This window comes from Mustela putorius, unplaced genomic scaffold (genome assembly GCF_011764305.1).
Source record: "Mustela putorius furo isolate JIRA1106 unplaced genomic scaffold, ASM1176430v1.1 tig00000580_pilon_pilon_pilon, whole genome shotgun sequence".
Classification (NCBI taxonomy): domain Eukaryota; kingdom Metazoa; phylum Chordata; class Mammalia; order Carnivora; family Mustelidae; genus Mustela; species Mustela putorius.
The window spans coordinates 276,524-297,945 of NW_025421423.1; the positions used below are offsets into that span (position 1 = coordinate 276,524).

Here is a 21,422-nt window from a genome sequence, read left to right on the forward strand (position 1 = left end):
GTGTATTTCGAGTTTCTGTTTTCCCTAAGAGGATCTGCTGGGGTGTCAAGGTTGAGAACCGCTGCTTTACGAGAAGGTGGGACGGATATATACCTATCTTTAATGCCGCTAGGCCGGCGCCTACGGTCCCTTGGGCTCTCGGTACCGCAGCCGCACTTGCGGGGCACCACCCCAAAGGGGCGGGGCAGGGGCCGCAGAAGGCGGGGCTGCGGCCCAAGCCTCGCCGCTCCCGTCGCCGGAAAGCACTGCGCGTGACTCGCGGCACCCATCGCAGTGAGCCGCTTGGGAGGTGGGCAAGCACGGCCGGCCCAGAGGACCGAACCAACGCGCCGTCCGGAGGGGCGGTTGGAGGGAAAACCAGATTGGACCATCGGCTCCGCGGCTGCAGGGGGGGCCGGACATTACCAACCCGGCCGGAGAGAAGGGGGGCGCCGGCCTGACCCAGCTGCAGCACGACCCCAGGAGGGCGCGAGAAGCGGCCGCCGGCGCCGCAGCCGCCGCCAGCACCCTCGCCGCCGGCACCGTAGGCTCACGCTGAGGCGAGAAACGAGGTAGGGACGCCTCTTTGGGGTTGGCGGGGTCCGGAAGACCCACTGCTCTCACGTTCCGAAGGATCTCTTAGGAGAAAGCGCTGCGTGCCCCCGCCCTTCCCCTCAGCCCTGTCGGTGGCCCTTCATCCCCACCCTCCTGGTCCGCTCCCACCCTCTGGACCGACCTCCTCCTGACCTTACAGCCCTACCATCCGCTGAACCCTCAAGCACCAAGGACCAGACATCCCTTTGGGCGTCACCTCAGATCCAGCCCAACCGTCTCCTCAGACTGTCCCTGCGGTGACACCCCTCAGCTGACTCGCGCGCAGCTGTATCGTTGTAGCCACATCTCCTTTGCGGGCCCTGGGAGAGCGCAGCGGCCCAGCAGCCAGCCTCGCGACCGTGGCGGGGGCTTCCGCACAGCCAGGCCGTCGGTGCCCTCCGCCCCTTTGGCCCCTGGTTCTGGAGTTGATATCTGCCGGAGCCAGGCTAAGATCTTTCTCTCGCTCTCACCTTAAGAAAACGTTTGGCCTGACCTTTTGCCGGTTTTCCCACCCATGCACTTACCTGCTGCGAAGGGCACGGTCATCCCGTGCCCGGAGCTGGTTTGGGACTGTCAGGCTGGCATAGCAGACGCCAGGGCACTGCCCTGGGGGCAAAAACCATACAGTATTCTTTTGTATCCCGAGCGCCCAAGCACAGTACCTGACATGTTTGCACCCAGTAATATTTGACGGGTGGATAAATGAATGAATGACCCCAATGTAGAAGGTGTGAGGCAGAGTGCTTTGGTGGGAAAGGTGTCTCTAGTTAGCATGGGGGGGGGGGTATCTGAAAGGTTACTTGTGATGCTCATGTGGCAAGCCTACAATGGAGTATGTTCAGTCTTATAATTCACACATCTAACTTCATTCAGGTAGGACCTTTGGTCTATCAGCTGTTTTCCACTAATGTTCTAAAAAGGGGGCGGGGGTGCTGCAGAAATTCTTATTGGTAGGTGCCTTAGAGGCTGCCCAGATAATCTTGAAAGAGCTTTGCCCAAGTGACCTGCTCCTCTTGCCCTAGAGGCTAACTACTCCCTCTGGGGAAGAATTCTGGAGGTCAGCCACAGCCTTTAATGCTGACTCAGTGTAGCCAGTCAGCTGGTGTTCAGGACAGGTTAAGGAATGAAAGTCCTCATTGATTTTACTCTTTAGCTCCTGGATACCCCCATCCACAACCCTCAGAGACTGGAGTGGTAGACCTCCCAGGCAGGCCTACTGTGATAGATATCAAAGTCCTAAATACTGCTGTAGTATGATGATCAGGCCATATTGAGCCATTTATATCTCATTAGACCAGAGTCAGACAGGGATTACCACTATGTGAACAGTGTAAGTAATAAATGAGAATGTGAACCTTTTAAAAGATGCGTTCTCAAAGAATAGCCTGAAATCTGTTTTTGTTAATTCTTAGGAGGATAACCTGAACAGATTCAGATTCCTGAAGGTGGGACAGGGTTCAAAGACCTGTTTTAGCTCAGGTTCTGTAGGGAAGTAGTTGATACTGCAGTCATGAAACAATGGCTGGGAAGCTGTAGGCGCTGATAAGCTGACAAGTAGTTGCTTGACCAGTAGTGGCCTTGTTTTAACTGGGGTTCAGAGTATTAGTAAGTACAAATAATGATTGAAGTTTCTTAGGAGGCAGTGGTATGGCTTTGTGGAAGGAGGAGAGATCCCACCACTATTCCTGTATTCTGTTACTTGTGCCCCTCCTGCTACAAGTGCCATAGGATACTTAACCACCTTTGTTTCTCTTCCACTTTGAGCCAGGGCAAAATCTGATTTCCCCTGATTTTAAGTGCTGTAAGTCGCTTTTCCAGGCCAGGGCAGCCTAACGGGAAGCTGAGTATGTTCTCACCCATTTCTAGCTTTGATTTATCCTTCTTCACTTTTTTTTTTCCCTCCACCCTCTGATCTGTCTTTATAAAGTAAGTCCTGGACCATAGATACCCAAATCAGGGAGGGGCTCCTGAGATGGAGTCCACATGAGCATTGCATATGGAGACCAATACGTTTTTTTGGTGGGGGAAGTGGGACCAATTTTTAAGGTGCTTTTTTTTTTTTTTAAGATTTTATTTATTCATTTGACAGAGAGAGATCACAAGTAGGCAGAGAGGCAGGCAGAGAGAGAGGAAGGGAAGCAGGCTCCCTGCTGAGCAGAGAGCCCAATGCAGGACTCGATCCCAGGACCCTGAGATCATGACCTGAGCCGAAGGCAGCGGCTTAACCCACTGAGCCACCCAGACGCCCCTTAAGGAGCTTTTTTACTTTAACCTGTGTAGACTCCCTATCAAGTTGGACCTCAGGGAGCCCTGAACACTCTGGGTTATTTTACTGATTTTCTTTTCAACTTCTAGTACTTCATCATGTTGCCAGATAAAATACAAGATGCCAAGTTAAATTTGAATTTCAGATGAACAACAGGGTGTCCTGTATTTTTGTTTGCTAAATCTGGCAACCCTAGTTCATGGGAAGGCTTATGCGTTCTAATTTTCTCTCTGCAAACTTAGGACAATAACTCACCCTTCTCTTCTGTTACTCATACACAATGACTGAGCACCCTATTAAAAGTCACTTGACTGGAGTGGCTTATGACACATTAGGGTAAGGGCAAGCTCTGTGAAGGTAGTCTGATTGGGTTACCCAGAAAACACCCACTCAGACACTGGCGTACAATATTATAGTACCTGTCAAAGAATCTGTCATGCAAAATGAACATATTTTGAGTGGCCAGATATCAACATAGCTCTGAGAGTGATGGCCAGGAATGGAGATGAGAGTGGGATGGGGGTGAGTAGATTCTAACAAAAAAGTACAACACATAGCAGAACCTCCTGTACCACCGTCACTCTCTTTTTTTCCAACTGTGGTGACATATGTATAACATAAAGTCTACCATTCTAACCATTCTTTTTTTTAATCATTTTTTTTTCATCATAATTATACTTTTGAATAGCCATTTCCTATTTCCCCCATTCCCTCACCCACCTCCATTCTGGTAACCATAAGTTTGTTCTCCCTAGTTAAGAGTCTGGGGGCTCCTGGGTGGTTCACTCAGTTAAGCATCCAACTCATATTTGGGCTCAGGTGGCGATGAGATTGAACCCTGTGTGAGGCCCCATGCTGGACATGGAGTAGGCTTAAGATTCTCTCTCTTCCTCTCCCTCTGCCCCTCTCCACTCTCTTAAAAAAAAAAAGTCTGTTTCTTGGTTTGTCTCTCTTTCTTCCCCCTTTGCTTATTTGTTTCATTTCTTAACTTCCACATGTGATTGACATCATATGATATTTGTCTTTCTCTGACTGACATATTTTGCTTAGTGTTGTACTCTCTAACTCTGTGCTTGCTGTAAATGACAAGATTTCATTCTTTTTTATGACTGAATAATATCCTGTAATATATATATTCTGTATTTTACACACACACACACGCCCCATGTCTTCTTTGTCCATTCATCTATCGATGGACACTTATGCTGCTTCCATAGTTTGGCTACTGTAAATAATGCTGCAATAAACATAGGAATGCATGCATTCCTTCGAATTAGTGTTTTTGCTTTTTTCTAGGGGTGGAGGGGGAATACCCAGTAGTACAATTACTGGATCCTAGGGTAGTTCTATTTTTAATTTTTTGAGGAAACTCCATACTGTTTTCCTTAGTGGTTGCACCAGTTTGCATTCCCTCCAGTAGTGCAGAGGGGGTACCTTTTTCTCCACATCCTTGCCAACATTTGTTTGTGTTGTTGATTTTAGCCATTCTGATGGGTGTGAGGCAGTGTCTCATTGTCGTTTTGGTTTGCATTTCCCTGATGGTGAGTGATGTTGAGCATCTTTTCATGTGTCTTTTGGCCATCTGGATGTCTTCTTTGGAGAAATTTTAACCATTCTGAAGTGTACAGTTCAGTGGCATTCAGTATATTCACATTGTTATCCATTCATCACCACCATCCATCTACAAAACTTTTTCATCTTCTCAAACTGAAACTCCATACCTATTAAACAAGAACTCTCATTCCCTCTTCCCCAGAGCCCCTGATAACTACCATTCTGCTTTCTTTCCTCTAAGAATTTGACTACTCTAGATTACTGTATGAATTTGACCACTGTAAGTTAAATCATATTTATCTGCGACTGGTTTATTTCATTTCACATAATGTCTTCAGGGTTCATCCATTTTGCAGCTCGTATCTGAATTTCCTTCCTTTTAAGGAAAAGGCAGGGAGAGAGAAAGCACAAGGTGCGGGGGAGGCAGAGGGAGAAGCCGACTCCCCTGAGCTGGGAGCCCAGCCTGGGGCTTGATCCCAAGACCTGGAGATCATAACCTGAGCCAAAGGCAGACTCTTAACTGTCTGAGCCACCCAAGTGCCCCATCTTTGCCCATTTTTTAATTGGGTTACATATCTTTTTATTATTGAGTTATGTGAGTTCTTCATATATTCTGGATAGAAGTCCCTTACCAGATATATGATAGACAAATATCTCCCCTTCTGTGGGTTGCCTTTTCACTCTGTTGATTGACCTTTGATGCACAAAGGTTTAAATTTTGGTGAAAACCAGTTTATTTGTTTTTCTTTTTGTTGCCTGTGGCTTTGGTGCAATGTTGGCAATAAAAATCATTGCCAAATTCAGTGTCATGAAGTTTTCCCCCTATGTTTTTTTCTAAGTTTTTTATAGTTTTATGTCTGTGGTTAAGTCATTGATCCATTTTGAGTTAATTTTTGTATATAGTGTAAGACAAAAGCCCAGCTTTATTTTTTGCACTCTGGATATCAGTTTTCCCAACACTGTTTATTGAAAAGACTGTCTTTTCCTCCATTGAATAGTCTTGGCATTCTTGTCAAAAATCATCAACCAGATTTGCCAGAGTTTATTTCTGGGCTCTGTATTCAATTCCATTGGTCTATATTTCTGTATTTATACCAATACCACACTCTTTTGGTTACTGTAGCTTTTTAGAAAGTATTGAAATTAGGAAAGCAAAGCCTTCTGGCTTTATTCTTCTGTTTCAAGATTGTTTTGCTATTCAGGAACCCTTGAGATTACATATGAATTTTAGGATGGATTTCTTCATCGCTGCAAAAAATATCGTTAGGATTTTGAAAATGACTGCATTGAATCTGCAGGTTGCTTTGGGTGGTACTGACTTTTTTTTTTTTTAGTTAATGTGGAAAGAACACTTAAAAATATATTGTTGGCTATAGGTACATTGTTGTACTGCAGATCTCTAGAGCTTACTCATCTTGCTTGACTGGAACTTTATATTCATTGAACAGCAATTCCCCATTTCCCTCTCCTCCAGCCCCTGGCAACCACCATTTCACTCTTCGATTCATTAATTTGCCTATTGTAGATACCTCATATAAGTGACATCAGGAAATGTTTTTCTTTCTGTGCTTAGCTTATTTCATTTAGCATAATGTCTATTTATGTTGTCACATATTGCAGGTTTTAACATCTTAACTATATTAAGTCTTAACAATCCATGAACACAGGTTATCTTTTCATTTATTTGTGTTTTCATTTCATAGTTTTTAGTGTCCAAGTCTTCTACCTCTTTGGTTAAGCTTATTCCTGAGTATTTTGTTCTTTTTGATGTTACTGTAAATGAAATTGTTCTCTTAATTTTCTTTTCATATTTTTCTTTGCTGGTGTATGGAAACACAACAGATTTTTATGTCCTGCATCTCTGCTGGATTAATTTATTCGTTCTAACAGTTTTGTGGGGTATTTTTAGGGTTTTTTACTTGTAAGATCAGGTCTGCAAACAGAGACTCAGATGCCTTTTATTTCTTTTTCTTGCCTATAAACTAGAAAGGGGTTTGATAATTTGGTATGCAAGTCCTTAACAGACTCTGAGAACAAAATTGAATTTTAGCCTAGTATATTAATTAGTGTTCATAGTGAATCATTAATAAAAAGTTGAAAAAAAAAGTTATAACCTATATATTGTATGTGAAACAAAGTATATAAATAAGAATGTAGCTTTATTTTTTAAAGGATTTTATTTATTTGAGAGAGCGGGAGCAGGGAGCGAGCGGGGGCTGGGGAAGGAGCAGAGAGAGAGGGACAAGGGGTCTGCTCTGAGCATGGAGCCTGATACAGGACTCCATCTGATGAGCCTGAGATGATCTCAGCCGAAATCTAGAGTCAGGCACTTAACCAACTGACTCACCCAGATGCCCCAGTAAAAGTGTACTTTCTTTTTTTTAAGATTTCATTTCTTTTTTTTTTTTTAAGATGTTATTTATTTCTTAGAGATAGCTAGAGAGAGGGAGAGACAGGCTTCCTGCTGAGCAGGGAGCCCGATTTGGGGGCTGGATCCCGGAACCCTTAGACCATGCCCTGAGCTGAAGGCAGATGCCCAACGACTGAGCCACCCAAGTACCCCTAAAAGTGTACTTTTAAAGGAATTTACCAAGGGGCACCTGGGTGGCTTAGCTGTTAAGCTGCTGCCTTTGGCTCAGATCATGATTCTTGGGTCCTGGAATCTAGTCAAGACCAACATCGGGTTCCCTGTTCCATGGAAAGTCTGCTTCTCCCTCTCCCACTCCCCCTGCTTGTATTCCCTCTCTCACTCTCTGTCAAATAAATAAAATCTTTAAAAAGAAAAAAAGGGGGGCACCTGGGTGGCTCAGTGGGTTAAAGCCTCTGCTTTCAGCTCAGGTCATGATCCCAGGGTCCTGGGATCAAGCCCATATCGGGCTCTCTGCTCAGCGGGGAGCCTGCTTCCTCCTTTCTCTCTGCCTGCCTCTCTGCATACTTGTGATCTCTATCTGTCAAATGAATAAATAAAATCTTAAAAAAAGAAAAAAAGGGAATTTACTAAAATTTTTTAAAAATTTTGATGCTTCAGGAAGAAATCCTCTGTTCTCTAGAATTCTTGGTTTAATAGGATAGTCTTTTTTTTCTTCCAGGAAGTTAAGACATTGAGCTTTGAAATAATCTGCTGTGTTTTTTATTTGTGTGAGGTCCTATAGTCAAAGACAGTGTATTGATAACTGGATAGAGAGGAAAACAGGGCCAGCCAACTTCTGGTTACACTTTAGTTATCTTAGGATCCAAAGTCTATACTTAACTTGCTTATCTTAGTATCCTAAAATCTATATTTAACTTGTTTATCTGTTTTTATACTTTTGTACTTTCTTTTCTTATACAGCTCTTTTTAAAAAGAAAATGTAGCCTTATATTTAGTGTACTCAGAGAGAAATGGAAAATTATTTTTATCCATGCTCAGGTAAAGAGAACAGGAGAGCAGAGTATTCCTAACATCAAAATAGATAGGGTTCAGGTGACCCTAAGGAAAAAAGCAAAAACTCGAGAAAGTTGGGGATCTACTGCTGATCCCATTCATTATGGAGTTCTCTTACAAAATACTATTTACTTGTTTTTTAAAATGTTGTATTCTAAATAAGGATACAGGCACCTGGGTGGCTTAGTTGGTTAAGCCTCTGTCTTTGGTTCAGGTCATGATCTGGGGTCCTGGTATCAAGCCCCATTCGGGCTTTCTGCTCAGTAGGGAGTCTGCTTCTCCCTCTCCCCACTGCTTGTGCGTTCTCTCTCTTTCTCTCAAATAAATAATCTTAAAAAAAAAAAAAAAAGATACAGCTGCATAGCTAGAGTTTTTCTGTAAGGCTAATCTTTTCCTTTCAATATCCTCCAAAGCATAATGATTTCAACTTTTTTTTTTAAAGATTTTTTACAATTTATTTATTCCTGAGAGAGAGAGAGAGGAAGAGGCAGAGAGAGAAGCAGACTCCCTGCTGAGCAGGGAGCCTGATGCGGGGCTGGATCCCAGGACCTGGGATCATGACCTGAGCCCAAGGCAGATGCTTAACCAACTGAGCCACCCAGGTGCCCCTGATTTAAACTTTTCTGTCTCACTTATTATATATTGCTGTATAACAAACCACCCCAAAACTTGTGGCTTAAAACAGTGATTATGCCTCACAATTTGGTGAGTTGGCTAGGTGGGCTTTTTGCAGTTCCAAAAGAGGAGTTCTAGAAATGTTTATATATATATTTGATATATATATATATATAATTTTTTAATTTTTATTTTAAGTGGGCTCCACACCCAACATGGGGCATGAACTCAAGATCCCGGGATCAACAGTTATATACTCTACTAACTGAGCCAGCCAGGTGCCCCCAACTTTTTTTTTTTTTTTTTAACATACATACTTTTTAAAATTTTTATAGGAGCTCTAGATTTTCTTTTTTTAATGTAGGCTCCACACCCATCATGGAGCCTGGTGAAGGTGTTGAATTCACAACCCTGATATCAAGACCCAAGCTGAGATCAGGAATTGGATGCCTAAGCAACTGAGCCACCCAGGCATCCCAGGAGTTCTAGAAATATTTTGTATAGGAGCACTACTGTAATGAAGTAAGTCTTTCAAAGTGACTACTTTGAAGCTTACCTCTTGGTTGTAAAAGAGCTAGTCTACTTCTTTAAAATATTATTCTCTTTTCTTTATGCTTAAAGCTATAGTTAACTTCTTAGATAATGTAGTGTTTATTTTGGTTTATAGGCTGGTTTATGTAAAGTGTTTTGCTTGACATCAACACAGCAACCTACAACATCATTAGTTTATTCATCCCTAATGACAGTGATCAGAGAAGGGAGGAGGCCTGGAAGCAGAATCATGTGCCTGATTATGCATTTGTGAGTCCTTTCTACCAACCAAGTGGTAGTAATAGATAGTTAACAAAGGTCATTGATCTCATGAGAACAAAAGACAGCTATGGCTTTGTGTCAGTTGGGAAGATCTGTAGTAGAGAATCTCAAACTTCTTTTAGAGGGACTTCTTTGTTCAAGTTTATTCCACAAGAAAGCGGACACAAAAAGATAAAATCCGAGCTGTTTTGGTTGACAACAGGCAAGGAGTTGGGGAAATAGAGTCTAACCTAGTCATCTCTCCCTCCTTTCCTCTTCATCTCCTTCATCTCCCTGTCTCACAGCCCCATGAGGGAGCTCTGTAAAGCACAGTTTGAAAGCCACTGACAAAGATGTTTCTCCTGCTGAGTCATGATTCCAAAGTAGAAAGAGGTTCACATAAATGATTGAATTTGAGATCCCGTCTTCAGTTGACTACCCACTAGTAGCCAGTCATGGTTTGAAAAAAATATAACTGAAATGTATTTTGCAAAAATATAACCAAGTGATTCCCAAATTCCTATGTAAAACTGATAGCCTTGGGACACCTGGGAAGCTAAGTCCGTTAAGTATCTGCCTTCAGGGGCCCCTGGGAGGCTCAGTGGGGTTAAAGCCTCTGCCTTCAGCTCAGGTCATGATCCCAGGGTCCTGGGATCAGCCCCGCATCAGGCTCTCTGCTCAGCGAGGAACCTGCTTCCCCCCACCCACCCACCGCTCCCCCACCCACAAGCGTCTCTGCCTACTTGTGATCTCTGTCAAATAAATAAATAAAATATTTAAAAAAAAAAAAAAGGTATCTGCCTTCAGCTCAGGGGATTGTGTGCACTCTCTCCCTCTTGCTTTCCCTCTCTCTCTTTCAAATAAATAAAATCTTTAAAAAAAATTGATAGTCTTAATTTAACAAACTTCATGGAACTAGGCAGGAATTACAGATACCTTTTGCCCTTTCATCTAAGACCTGTGCTAATTTGTTGACCCTTTTTAGCCCAGAGCCAAGAAGAATTTTTCTACCCATACATTTGGTTTATAGTAAATAAAAGGTTTTGTCTTTAGACTATTTTATAATAATGTATATGCTTTAAAAATGTATACGTTCAGCATTGGGGAGCTCTGTACCTCCTTCCTTTTGAGTACCCTTGGCCTCTTTGCCCAATTTCCTCTAGACATGTGCTTTTCAAAGTTGAGGGTGCATAAAAATCACCTAGATCACCCCTGAAATTCTGATTCAGTAAGTCTGGCTTGGAGCCCAAGTATTTGCCTTTCTTTTTCTTTTTCTTTTCTTTTCTTGTTAAAATTTTATTTGTCAGAGAGAGAGCACAAGCAGAGGGAGAAGCAGGCTCTCTGCTAAGCAAGGAGCCCAGTATAGGATTCCATCCCAAGACCCTGGGATCACGACCTGAGCCACCAGATGTCACAGTATTTACCTTTCTTTCTTTTTTTTTTTTTTTTAAGATTTTATTTATTTATTTGACAGACAGAGATCACAAGTAGGCAGAGAGGCAGGCAGAGAGAGAGAGAGAGGAGGAGGAAGCAGCTCCCCACTGAGCAGAGAGCCCAATGTGGGGCTCGATCCCAGGACCCTGAGATCATGACCTGAGTCAGAGGCAGAGGCTTTAACCCACTGAGCCACCCAGGAACCCCAGTATTTACCTTTCTAATAAATTCCCAGATGAAGATGATCCTACTGCTCCAATGACCACACTTTGAGCAGAACTACTATTAGATCTACACTCTGATCTCTGCCTTTTAATCAGTGGTTTTCAGAGTTGGTCAATATAAAAACTTTCATTAGAGGGTAGGAGGTGCAGGGGGAGAGCCCCATGTACAGGACCCAAGAATTGAAGGCAAAAGTACCATTGTCTAAGAGTGTTATTTGGAGCATATAATTTCCACACTGGATTTTATTCCTTTAGAGATAAGGATTATAAATATCTCACTCATTCAAGATTAAGGGATTATGGAGAATCGTTCTAAGGAAATGCTATTAGCTGCCCAGACTTTAACCTAGAAAATATTTAAACTTAAGTGTCTTTTTATGGAGAAAGGTGAAATGAAAGGTACTATGACATTTTCTCTTTAAACTTAAAGCAAAATTTGGGTATTTTTGTTTAAAGATATTTTCTGGAAAATATTTTGCATTTTTTTCTTTTTTAATAATGGTGTTTCTTTTTCTTTTTTTAAGATTTTATTTATTTATTTGACAGATCACAAGTAGGCAAAGAGGCAGGCAGAGAAAGAGAGGGAAGCAGGCTCCCTGCGGAGCAGAGAGCCCAATGTGGGGCTTGAACCTAGGACCCTGAGATCATGACCTGAGCTGAAGGCAGAGGCTTAACCCACTGAGCCACCCAGGCACCCCATGTATTTTTTTTTCTTATTATAGATGAATATGCTCACTGTGGATAATCTAATAAATAAAGACAAGTATAAAATGAAAATATACTACTGAATAGTTCTGACAGCCACATTTTTTAAATTGAGATATAATTGACATATAACATTTGATTTAGTTTCAAGTATACAACATAATGATTCAATATTTCCATAAATTGCAAATGACCACCACAAAAAGTCTAGGTAACAACCATCACCATACATAGTTAGAAAAATTTTTTTCTTGTGATGAGAACTTTTAAGAATTACTCTCTTAGCAACTTTTGAATATGCAGTATAGTATTAACTATAGTCTCCATGCTGTATATTATATCCCCAGGTCCTTTCTCTTATAACTGAAAATCTATACCTTTTTACTCCCTTACCCATTTCTCCCTCCCTCTGACAGTGACTAGTCTGTTCTCTGAATCTAGGAGCTTGGTTTTTGTGTTTTGTTTAGATTTTGCATGTAAATGAAATCATATGGTATTATCTTTCTTTGTTTGACTTATTTCACTAAGCATAGTCGCCTTGAGGTCCACCCATGTTGTCACAATTGGCAAGATTCCTTCTTTCTTTTTTTTTTTTTTTAAGATTTTATTTATTTATTTGTCAGAGAGAGAGAGAGAGAGAGCACAGGCAGAGTAGCAGGCAGAGTCGGAGGGAGAGGCAGGCTCCCTTCGGGGCAAGGAGCCTGATGTGGGACTCGATCCCAGGACACTGGGATCATGACCTGAGCCGAAGGCAGCTGCTTAACCAACTGAGCCACCCAGGCGTCCCAGATTCCTTCTTTCTTAATGGCTGAATAATAAGAGGAACTCTCTGCATTTGTTCTGACTGAAGGCTTTACCCTCACCCACAGAAATATTTCTTTTACTCCTTTAAGAATCTACTCATATGACATCCTTTCTGAAACCTTTCCTAATCACCGCTTGCAAACTTAGGTATGATTTCCACTGTGCTGCCATTGGCCTTGTCTGGGGCTCCATTATAACAGTTAACACCTAATGGTAAACTCTGAGTGCAGGAATAGTCTTTGAATCCAGGATCTCTCAAGATTTCTGAGAGATCCTGGTCTCATCCAGTTTTTGATTTTTTAAAAAAATGTTTTTAAGTAGTCTGTATACCCAACATGGGGCTCAAACTCACAACCTTGAGATCAAGAGTCACATGCTCTACCAAGTGAACAGCCAGGTGCCCCTAGTTTTTGAAATTCTTTGTATATTAAAAATGACAGGGGCACCTGGGTGGTTCTGTAGTTAAATGTCCAACTCTTGGTCTCAGCTCAGATCATGATCTTAGGGTCATGATTTCAGGCCTCGCAAATTTTTTTTTAAAAAAATGGCTGAAATCCGAAAGAGGATTATAATAATTTTGGCATATTTTAAATATTTACATAAACAAACTCTGTGTAGGATAAGAATCACATGATCATTTCAATAGATGCAGAAAAGCCGTTTGACAACTTCATGATAAAAACACTCAACAGGGGCACCTGGGTGGCTCAGTGGGTTAAGCCTCTGCCTTCAGCTCAGGTCATGATCTCAGGGTCCTGGGATCAAGCCCCACATCGGGCTCCCTGCTCAGCAGGGAGCCTGCTTCCCCCTCTCTCCCTGCCTGCCTCTCTGCCTACTTGTGATCTCTGTCAAATAAATAAATAAAATCTTTAAAAACAAAACAAAACAAAAAACACTCAACAAACCAGGAATAGAAGAGAACACCCTCAGGCTGATAAAGGGCATCTACAAAAAACCCCACACCAGCTTTGTACTTAATGGAAAAAGACAACTAAAAGCTTTTTTCTTCTTCTTCTTTTTTAAAAGATTTTCTGTATTTATTAGAGAAAGAATATGAGAGGGGAGAGGGTCAGAGGGAGAAGCAGACTCCCCACTGAGCAGGGAGCCCGATGCCAGACTCAATCCTGAGACTCCAGGATCATGACATGAGCTCTGAAGGCAGTTGCTTAACCAACTGAGCCACCCAGGCACCTAACTAAAAGCTTTATGAGATCAGGAACAGGAGAAGGATATCTGTTCTTGCCATTTCAACATTATACTGGAGGTTTTAGCCAGCACATTTAAGGAAAAAAAAAAAAAAAAGAACTAAAAGGTATCCAGATTACAAAGGAAAAAGTAGAACTATTCTGTTAGCGAATGACATGATCTTGTATATAGAAAGTCCTAAAGAATCCACAAAAAAACTATTTTAACTAATAAATGAGTTCAGTAAGACTATAGGATATAAAATCAATGGTTATAGGGTTTCTTTTAGAGGTGATGAAAATACTGCAAAATTAGATTGTGGTGCTGGTTGCACAACCCTGTAAATACACTAAACGCCACTGATTGTACATTTTAAAAATGTACAGTAAAGCTATTTTGCTTTATGTGTAAATATCTAATTTACACATAAAATTCATTTGAATATAAGGATAAAAGGCTAAGTTTGAGGCCCTGTGTGAATGTCAGACTTGAGCCAAAGATCTTTCTGTTCCCTAGGGACATAGACTCATGTCCCGAACATAATGTCTGACAAATAATATAAGCTCAATAAATATTTGTGTGATGAATGAATTATGGTAACTGAACTGACTTAAAGCCTAGTTCAGCAAATCTATATTCCTAAGGTTTTTTTGCTTTTACCAAAGATCCATGATATTAACATCCACAGAAATTCTAGCCTGGCCCCAGGATAAGTTTGGTTTTAGCCCTATAAAACAAGTTTTTGGTTTTTTTTTTTTTACGATTATATTTATTTATTTGACAGACAGAGATCACAAGTAGGCAGAGAGGCAGGCAGAGAGAGAAAGGGAAGCAGGCTTCCCGCTGAGCAGAGAACCTGATGGGGGGCTCCATCCCAGGACCCTGGGACCATGACCTGAGCCGAAGGCAGAGGCTTTAACCCAGTGAGCCACCCAGCTGCCCCTAAAACAAGTTTTAAAGAAGATAGAATGGTCAGTTAATACTGGTAGGCCAGATAAAGACCTTATAAAAAGAAGATCTATAAATCAAGCTGGCATTCGGTGAAGGGGAAATAGGAATTTTTAAAAAATACTTAAAAACAAAAATAAAACAGTAATAATAAAATAAATTTAAATCACATGTAATCCCATCTGCCTATCTTTTCTGTTTACATGCATATATAAAGTTTGTAGGGATGTAATTATAACATAAAATTATTTTGTACTCTACTTTCTTTTAACTAACATTATTTCCTAAGCATTTTTCCATGTTGCTATTGAGGCCCTATAGTTTATGACATAGTGTATTCCATTCACTTGCTGCAGCACCCTCAGTGGTAGCCCTTTAATTTCATTCACATAACAATTCTCTTAAAAATATATTCATCTAGGGGTGCCTGGGTGGCTCATGATCTGCCTTCAGCTCAGATCATGATCTCGGGAGTCCTGGGATCGAGCCCCGTGTTGAGCCTGCTTCCCTTCTCTCTCTGCCTGCCTCTCTGCCTACTTGTGATCTCTGTCTGTCAGATAAATAAATAAAATCTTTAAAAAATATATATATATACATGTAGGGCCATCTGGGTGGCTCAGTCGTTAAGTGTCTGTTTTTGGCTCAGGTAATGATTCTAGATCGAGCCCCGCAACAGGCTCCCTGCTTGGTGGGAAGCCTGCTTCTCCCTCTCTCACTCCCTCTGCTTGTGTTCCCTCTCTCGCTATGTCTCTATCAAATAAATAAATAAAATATTTTTTAAATATTTATTTATGTATATATTATACATATATATACATATATACATATGTATATATTTATTTATCTAGTAAAACCCTTACCCTGAAAGAACATAATCCTTCACCTTACTCTGTCATACTCAAACCACCTCACATTGCCGGAGAAAATTGTACAACCCAGCAAATTTAATATCACCTTAAATTCATCATCACCAAACTTACAGTGACCAGCAATCTTACTAGATTTTTCTGACAAAGTTGTTCCTCCATTCTTTGTAACAAATATTTTATACCTTCACTACCTTCTGCAGCTCCTGACCCTCCTTTTTTCCCTCCATGCACTCTGCTGATGACTTTGACTTACGCACTTCGAAAGAGAAAAGAAGTCTGAGTATGAACTCTCTCACTTTCTACTATCAATCTGCAGATGTGTCTGCAGCCATCCTCTCTTCACTAACTGGAATGGGAGAGATACCCCAGCTCTCAGCAAAGGCCAATTCTTCCTGGTGCACTGGATTGCATATCCTCCTTCATTATTTTTTAAGCTACTGTAGTACCCTGAAATATTTGCAGTTGATTATCTGCCCACTGAAACCAGATTTTATTTAGGAGAGTTTGCCTTCCTTCCTCTCTGCTGGCCTCTGAAGTTAACATAGCTGGATGTAATGGTTGAGATGGTGATAGCCATCTGTTCACCTAATAGAGTATCTGAAAGACATGCTAAGGCTCTGAACTAACTATCCCTATAGTAACTCTACCTCTGGTCTTCTTGATAGATATGATTAATAAATTTACTCTATTGTTTAAGCTGCTTTGAGATTGTTTTTTATGTCCATTCAGCCCAGGGTATCACACCTAAATGATACACTTTTTAAGCTACCCCAAATAAATCTGTATCCTGAGTAAAAACAGTGTGATTGCTATACAGATGGAACTTCAAGGCAATTCCCTAATGCCACCCAACTCCTACCCACACCTTTTGATCTGTTTGCTAATCCCAAATTCAAACTATATAGCAATTTTGGAGCTAGTACTGCTTCTCAGGATATTGCTTATCATTTAATCCCAACCTTTTCTAAATATTCAACATCAGTGGGGAGGAAATTAGGGAAAAGAAAGGAAAGGGAAGAAGGAAGGAAGCAGGGCAGACAAGTATATTTCCCAGAACTGAAGAACATTGAGTCTCCAAATTAAAAGGGCGCAGTGTGTGCTACTACAGCAATAGAAATAACCTACCCAAGGGTACCTCATCATCAAAATTTGGAACACTGGAGGTAATGGAGAAATCCAAAACTCTTCTTGAAAGAGTTATATACAAATATCAGGAATCAGAATGACATTGGGCTGAACAATAATGGAATCTAATTAGCAAGCAATGGAGCAATGCTTTCAAATTTCTGAGAAGAATTGATTTTTTTCTTTTTCTTCTTCTTTTTTTTAAGTAAGCTCCATGCCCAGTGTGGAGCCCAACATGGAGCTTGAACTCACGACCCCAAGATCAAGACCTGAGCTGAGATCAGGAGTTGGACGTTTACTGACTGAGCCATCCATGTGCCCCCAGAAGAATTTATTTCTAGCCTAGGACTTTACGCACAACCAAATTACCATCTGTGAAAGTTTTTGTGTATGTGTGGAAGTTTATATATTGTCAGATACTCATTTCCAAAATGTTCCTTCTGTGTATCATTTTTTAGGATGCTACTAAAGAATATGCTCCAGCAAAATAAGAGAGTAAACAAGAAAAAAAATATGGGATCTAGAACCTAGGGCAACTAATATAAGAGAGAGGCAAAGGAAATTCCTAGGATGCTGATAAAGGGAAGCCCAGTATGATTGTGGTGTCATAAACACAGAAAATAGTCCCTTCAGAATGCATCAGGAGAATAGAAAGTTCCAGGAGGGGGACACTGGGTGGCTCAGTGGGTAAAACCTCTGCCTTCGGCTCAGGTCATGATCCCCGAGTCCTGGGATCGAGCCCCGAATCTCCCTCTCTGCTCAGCAGGGAGCCTGCTCCCCCCCCCCCTCTCTGCCTACTTGTGATCTCTGTCTGTCAAATAAATAAACAAAATTTAAAAAAAAGAAAGAAAGAAAGTTCCAGGAGGATCTTCTAGAGGAAAAAACAAGAACAACAAAAACTGTATTTGACACTGAGAGGGATTTTTTTGAGAGGGATTTTTACTGTTCTGCTAGACAGTTTGGGAAGAATTAGGGGCAAATGTATGGAAAACTAAACCAAAAGAGAGACAAGTATTATAAATTATATAGTAATAGTGAGGGTCCACAGGCTACCAAGTCACAGTAAACACTGGATATTAATCTAACTAGAAATTGTGAGGAAAGTGGGTGTGAAATTGCTGAGTTTTTGTCTTATACGAGGAAGTAAAAAGAGAATGTTTAATGTTTACCAAGAAACTAAAGGAATGCCTGGGTGGCTCAGTCCTGAGCACCTGCCTTTGGCTCAGGTCATGATTCCCAGGGTCCTGAGATCAAGTCCCGAGGCTCCTTGCTTGGTGGGGAGCCTGCTTGTCCCTCCCTGAAGCTTCCCCTGCTTGTGCTTGCTCTCTCATTCTGTGAAAAATAAATAAAATCTTCAAAAAAAAAAAGTTAAAACCAAGAAACTAAATAAGTACATTATTTATAAACATAGACATAAATGCCCACTGAGACAGCTAAAAGATTTGAAAGTAGTGGTCTCAAGAATGACACAGAGATGGGAAGTTTGGGGCTGAAGATTGTTATTTTTCGTTATAAATGTGATAATACTATTTAGCTTTGTAAGCATGTGTATTTATCAGTTTTAATAAAATAAATACTAATTTTTTTAGAAGTCCTTTGACCACACATCATTCTCTTGGTACTGTCCTATTTCTCTACTCTCTAATTCTTCACTGTAACAGCCAACCTTCATTGACCATCTATGCTATTGCCACTACTCCATTTTTCATTTTTTTAAAGAAATTTTATTTTATTTATTTATTTGACATAGAGAGGGAGAGACACAGTGAGAACTGGAACACAAGCAGGGGGAGTGGGAGAGGGAGAAGCAGGCCTCCTGCCGAGCAGGGAGCCCGATGCAGGGCTCCATCCCAGGACCCTGGAATCATGACCTGAGCTGAAGGAAGATGTTCAACAATGGAGCTACCCAGGTACCTCTCTCTCTCTCTTTTTTATTTTTTTTTAAAGAGAATGCATGCACAGGGTTTGGGGGTGGGCGTGGTAGGCAGAGGGAGAGGGAAAGAGAGAATCTCAAAAGCAGGCTCCATGCCCAGCACAGAGCCTAATATGGATCTCAGTCTCACAACCCTGAGATCAATACCTGACCCCAAATCAAGAGTCAGATGCTTAACCAACCAAGCCACCCAAGTAACCCCTCCATTTACTTTTGAACCCTCTTCTAACTTCATTTCCTACCACTCCCATGAAATGATTTATGTCAAGATCACCAGTGAACTCCAGGTTGTCAAATACAATGAACACTTTCAGCCACAGTGACTTCCTTTCAGTTTTTCTAAGATACCATCCATTTTGTTCCTTGGGGCCTTTCACACATGTCATTCCCTCCACCTGGAATGGGCTTCAAAGACCGGAATTTTCAGTTCAAATACAGATCATTTCAGTTGCCAAGTCAGTGTAAACTGATCCCTGATTAACAAATGTGTTCACTGGCCTCCCTGCACAGAACTGGCTTTTATGAATTAGCTATCTTTCCTTTGAATGTAGCATATTCCAGAGGCCTACTTTATAGTTTATATGGTCATAGTTACTCAATTATTTGTTCAGTCTCCCCAGGTGAACTATAAGCTCCAGGAAGGAAGGCACCGGGTCTGTTCTGTTCACATATTGCAGCACTTCACAGGTATTCAGTCAGTGTTTATTGACTGAGTCCTTGTGCAAGACTTTGGCATCTGAGGTTCTTCAAGCCAATAGCAAATTCCTCCATACATCTGCCTAAAGTAGGGAAGAAAGCCCTTCCAAAGCCCTGTTGATGTGCTTCTAGGTCAGGCTATTAGATTTCCCAGACCCAGCCTCTTTTGAGTGGGCCCCAAAGACTTGATTCTATTTGGGCTCTGGTTTTGGCAGTGGGGCTTGTCCTTGTTCAGAGATTTTTAACTACAAACGGATCAGGCTATTTCCAGGAGAACTCAGTGGGTCCACACTTGAGGGGCAGTGGGAGTTCAGTTACTGCTTTCCTTGCTGGAACCTCCCTATCTCTGCCCAGAGATGTCTCCAGTATAAGCTGGCCAGTCAGGAAATTCCAAACCCTTTTCCTGAAACTCTAAATAGCTTGAGGAATCTCTCCAGCTGGAGTTGGAAAAGCTCCCAGCAGAGAGAGCTGGGTCTTACGTAACTTTATAGACTGCCCATTTTTAGGAAAAAACAAACTGTTCCTCAGCTAGTGTTGGACTCTCTGAGACCCATCCTGCATTCCTTCCTAGATGCTCAGCAGCCCCACTGGGGGCAGCACATAGAACAGAGTTGAAGACCAGTGAGGTTAAGTGGGGAAAGATGAAGAAAGAGGAGGGGGTGTGGTCTGTCGTTGTGGCTGGAACATACAGTTCTGGTTCTCTTGCTTCAGCTCCTGCTAGCAGTAGAGAGAGTGCCCAGCTGGGTGTGAGGGGAACTCCCGGAGAGGAATTATACCTAGGCATCCTTGCCCTGCACATTCCAAAAGGCAGCCTGCTGCTATACTTGCTTGATCCTCTCAGTACCTCACACCCCAAAAAGATCTAGAACTAGTGTGTAAATATGACTACCACTGTAATGACCAAATTCTGCTCTAGAAAAGAAATTTCTAGTTTAGTTTGGTGAACTCCTTAGTTAAAGTCACTGAACACTTTAAGGCACATATAAGGCTCTATAGTAGGTTAAGTGACTACTGAGATCAAGACAGTCTCTATCCTTAACATGCAACCAAGGAGGAAAGAGGAAATGTATATGCTAGTTATACACTTCTTTGCTTTATAGTTCTTTTTACTTCATGTGATTCTTGTGGTCTTAACTCTTACAGAGGTAACCATCAAGTTTAGGTCTACCTGTGAACTAATGTCCTAGGTAATTCAAGCTAAAGAAAAATACAAGAAAATTTCCCCTCTTCAGATGTGACCAGTTATTTTACCAAATTACTCATGAAAGAGGCAGGCACAAGTTTTAAGAATATTCTCACCTTAGTTGTTTTTATTTCCATAATTTTTTCAAGCTAATGTAAGGCATTTTAGAACTTTGAATATAACCTAAATCTTTCAAAATAAGATAACTTTCTCAATGAATTGTAATTTGCCCTAGAACATGCCTGTAGTTTTTGCTTCTTCCCTGAAATACCATTAGGCATTTCATAAGTACTTGTTGATAAAAGTGTCTGTCCTCTTTTGGGCTGTAAATGGGTGGTCCTTCATGTCTCCTATGATGATATGGTCCAGGAGGCCCAGACCTTCCAGCGTATAAGGATCCTAATTGGCCTAAAAGATTCATCAACCCATTTACTGCTAGAAAACTCATTTACTGCTATCAAACTACTGATAAAAAGAACTAAGTGTGTGTATTTTTTTAATTAAAATTAGCTTACACCATGAATTGTACCTTATAAACTACATTATTAAAAAATTATATCATGCATAGGGGAAGGCAAGGAAAAATAAGACAAAATCAGAGAGGGAGACAAACCATAGGAGACTCTTAGCTATAGGAAACAAACTGAGGGTTGTGGAAGAGATGTCGGTGAGGTGATAGCGATGGGCATTAAGGACAGAATGAGCGCTGAGTATTATATAAAGCTGATGAATATGTATACAGTTTTGTCTCAATACTATTCTAAACAATATTTTTTAATGCTTTGTAGTCTGTTCCATTATGGGCTACCTCATAATTTAACCAATACACTAATGAAAGAGAATTTAGAATATCTTTTAAATTTTTGCTTCTATAAATGGTGCTTCAGTGAACATCCTTATGTATATATCTTCATGTACTTTTATCATGCTTTCTTTTAGATTTATTTCCTAGAAGTAGACTAAAGAGAATACTTATTTCAAATTCTGTTACGTGTTGCTTAGCTACCCTCTTTGAGAATTTCATTCATTCATTCAAAGGGAAGTAGAATTTTAGTTGGAAAACATTATACCCAGCTGAATATCAGGCTTCTA

The 21,422-nt window shown here is 41.1% G+C and overlaps 1 protein-coding gene across 4 annotated transcripts in view; it reads left to right on the top strand.

The window, feature by feature from the left end:
- Nucleotides 1-245: 245 nt before the first annotated feature.
- RUSC2 (RUN and SH3 domain containing 2) overlaps nt 246-21,422 on the top strand; it is a 69,935-nt gene continuing 48,758 nt past the window's right edge. For all 4 annotated transcript variants that reach the window (XM_004747520.3, XM_004747522.3, XM_004747523.3 and 1 more), the window contains exon 1: nt 246-551. The gene's annotated coding sequence lies outside the window, so the exon portion shown is untranslated. The remainder of the gene's footprint in view (nt 552-21,422) is intronic.